Here is a 4,174-nt window from a genome sequence, read left to right on the forward strand (position 1 = left end):
TTTTTTTTTTTTTTTTTTGTTATGCTTTCTTTTAAAACTATATTCTTCTTAGAATTATCTCATCCTTGCCCACTCCTCTATGTTTCTCTCTGTGATGTTATATATATAGCCTTCTCGATTCTTGGCTACTATTTTACTATTCGCTTTGCAAACATTGAATTAAAACGCTATCTTTTCCAATCTAGTACAGTTCGATTGTAATTCAATGACTTTATATTCTATATTCGATTGCCAAAATTCTACCTATCATAGTGCTATTAATACTGTCATTATTTTCTCATAAATCTCAATAAACATCATCTACATAGAAAGTAATCCACTATTGTATGCAACTCCGGGTAGATGTTTACTCTGGATGCTGGAGTTTTAATGTGGGTTCATTTTTGGAACCTTGGTTTTTTTGTTTTTTTTTTAGATTTCTTTTGTGTATGACACGAAAATTGTTTTTCGTTTACAAATTTCACTAAGTTTTGTTTAAAAATGGAAGAATTTGACATACAGCTATTAGCTATTTTGAGTAAATTTATATATAATCTTAATTCTACCCGCAAAGTTTGCTACCTATTAACTGTGATACTACAGTCTTAATTTAGTTTATTACTGGTACATTTCAAATTTTGTTTATCTATAATGTATATGTACGTGTTAGTCACTGGAAATATCTCACAGGAACCTGTTAGCAACAAACTTAATGCTTATATATATGTGTGTGTGTGTGTGTGTGTGTGAGTAGATACACATATACGCGTATTATATATATATATTAAAAATGGGTAAGTCCTGTTTATGGTATTACCTTAGGTTCCAGTCCACAAAGGGTTTAGCTTTATGAACGGGAACTTAAGGTAATGGCATAAACAGGCCTTCCCTATTTTGAACATATACTGGTCTACATTTTAAAGTGTGCCTCTTTTTTCGGATTTATGTTTTCTGCAAACGTTATATATATATATATATATATATATATATATATATATATATATATATATATGCATGCATGCATGCATATGTTTTTAATTTGTATTGAACTATGTTTCAAGTAAGCATTGTTTAATTATATCCCTGGCAGATTTTAGATTTTTAAAATAAAAATCTAAACTGAAACCAGAAATTTCAACTTTTCCCCTCGATGAACACACCTCATTTATAAATGTGCATGTGTGTGTGTGTATTTGTGAATAATATATCCTCTGTTTACAATATTTCATAGCTTGTAATTAACTTTTGAATGGTCTATATATATATATATACACACACACAAATAGAAAAGAAAGAGTATTGTTAGATAATGAAATAAATATATATTCAAGAAACTTCAGCTTGTAAAATACACAAACTCTACGTATTCATTATTCTTTTCATCAATCCATGTGTGTGTGTATAATATCCAGTAAAATGAGATTTATTCCATTTTCAACAGCTGACATTTCTCAGGAAATCAAATGCGATAGAATAAATGTTTGTTACTTTCATATCAGCATAAAATAAATTAGAGGCTAATATATTCTTTGTATTTATCCTCTAAAACTGCTTTCTTTTACATTTCCTCGCTCGAGGTAAGCAGAGTACTTATCTAAGTTTGGCTGGCGTTCAATTCCCAATGTCATGTGTAGGCTAATTTGTCGGAAACTTTGTTTAACGTCTGCCTAAAACTTCTGCTAATTCTATACAAAGTTTCTGAAATACAGTAACCTTGTAACTAGTCGTGGCTCAATTTCTGCGTGGCGGCATTTTAAAGCACTTAAATGACTTAAGTTAGTTTTAAATGTCAACACTACATCACTAATCGAAAAAAAGTTTTTCTTTTTTTCTCCTGCAGTTTCTCGCAGCTACGATTAACTTTCTAAAAGCCATTAAGCATCGTAACTTTTCACCCAGTTTTCGGGACAGTCGGGTTTTGAAAATGCAAAACTACTGAACCAGCAAGTGTTAAATCATTGTCGCTTATTAGCGTTGTCATCATTTATTGGCATTATTATTGTTATGGATCTTTTCGTTTATTGTTATAACGGGTGCAATAAATAAGAAGTTTTCTGTCTGCAAACCGATTCTATGAGTTGATTTTGATTTATTTTCCTATAAATTTCAGATATGTATATGTGCAAGAAGTACTGCATTTATTTTTTGCTAAGTGCTTGAGTTAAGATTTTGAAGAACCCGATTCCGTTGCTAATTTCCTTGAGAAGCATGAATATTACAGACTGTATTTCTTTTCCCCTAAATTTATCTTATTTCATATGTATATTAATTATTATTGATGTTTTTAGTGTGAGGTCAGAAGGAAGCTTTATGTTATTTTGCATTTTGCTGAGTTAAACTTTTCTTCGTATTTCATTTCATTACAACTGTAATACTTTGGTACTATATAGTCAGTTAAACTTTGAAAACTTTCTGACTCTCGGGAGAAATGTACTGGCATTGTGGGATTTAGATTCCCACCTTTTTAGTTTTAAGTCTAAATCTCACCGCAATCTTGACCATAGTTCAGTTCTAATCCTCATCCTGGTTCTATTTTTGGTAGGGAAAAAGACAAATTACTAGTATTCAATAAGGAAAATAAGTCATTGGAACCTGTTGCAATTTTACCTATACACATATTTATACATAACTTGAGACAACACAGCAATAGTTCCTTCTTTCGAATATCCAAATACTGAGCAATAATTATTAAGATATATATTCAAATCTGGTTTAATAAATATGTGCAGATCCAATTGCTTGATGTAAATTCTGCTGGGGTTGTCTTTCCCTTTCTCCATTCCGGTATCGGTAAAATTATTACCAAGAAGGACGAGGCAATTCAATCGACTATAATGTGTAAATATTTACAAACGCCTAGTATTTCTACATTCTGAAACTTTACTATGTATAAGCTGTTGGTGTCTTTCTGGAAGTAACTGTATCATTCCAGTTCAGTTACAAATGAAATGATGGACACATTTGTTATTTAGAAATAAATCGAATTAGCTACTTGCATATGACACTCAATATTGCACTATTAATAATTAAGACAGTTATGTAAAATTTATACAGGTGTGTTCTATTATCATTTGCTTTAAAATTTTGTCTAAGAAATTTAAATATCCAATCAAGCAGATATGTATGTCACTATCACCGTTGTTTTTAATATCTGTTTTTCCATCTATACATTATGTCACCATTCATCTTGATCTTTTGTCATCTCATCTGTGAAGTCTAGCTTCCTGAGATTTTACGCCACAACTTCTTGTCATACTTTCTTGTGGTACCCTCACCTGACAGTCTCACTCAGCACTCATCGTCCATCACATTAGATGTCTATTACCACTTCTGTTAGCTCTCTTTAGCTATGCAGCACTTATTTCCACAAATATATCTTGAGAAGCAACTGTTGTATCTCCTGCCAAAACATGGAATCTGAGCCATATTTTATTATCTTATATTACAGTGATATATTACACAACTCTAAAGAATTTCATTCAAGCTAGAGATATACATTAATGAACAAGCTACGTATGTTATCTTTCACATGTACTAAATATGTTAGAGCATAACTTTTACAGTTGTTTTTTATGGTCACTCGATTTGCCATATCTACATATTTTAGCTACTGCTGAGGTATAAGATTTTTACTAAAACAAATTATAAAAATTTACTGTTGCAGTAATGCTTGATTTAAAAAACTTTTTCTTGTCATATCTGACAAAGATTGGGGGGGAAAAAAAAAAGAGTTTGACAGTTTGTGAGGAACATTAATAAAATGAAAAATTCAAGCATGGAAGATACATATTAGCCATTCAGAAACACACAATGACTGTTAACCTCACTTAAACATTATTATTTGGTGTCAAAATTTTCGCCCAGCGTCGCCTTTCTGGCACTTGTGCCCGCAGCATGTGTAAGGACTTTCGAGCGAGATCGTTGCCAGTGCCCCTAGACTGGCTTTTGTGTGGGTGGCACATAAAATACACCATTTTGAGCGTGGCCGTTGCCAGTACCGCCTGACTGGCCTTCGTGCTGGTGGCACGTAAAAGCACCCTCTCCACTCTCTGAGTGGTTGGCGTTAGGAAGGGCATCCAGCTGTAGAAACTCTGCCAAATCAGATTGGAGCCTGGTGTAGCCATCTGGTTTCACCAGTCCTCAGTCAAATCGTCCAACCTATGCTAGCATGGAAAGCGGACGTTAAACGACGACA

General features: G+C 32.7%; 1 protein-coding gene across 3 annotated transcripts in view; it reads left to right on the forward strand.

Moving 5' to 3' along the window:
- Positions 1 to 4,174, forward strand: part of LOC106883106 (ceramide phosphoethanolamine synthase) — a 74,376-nt gene that overhangs the window by 25,817 nt on the left and 44,385 nt on the right. The window lies entirely within an intron of this gene.

The sequence above is a fragment of the Octopus bimaculoides genome, chromosome 2 (assembly GCF_001194135.2).
Source record: "Octopus bimaculoides isolate UCB-OBI-ISO-001 chromosome 2, ASM119413v2, whole genome shotgun sequence".
NCBI lineage: Eukaryota > Metazoa > Mollusca > Cephalopoda > Octopoda > Octopodidae > Octopus > Octopus bimaculoides.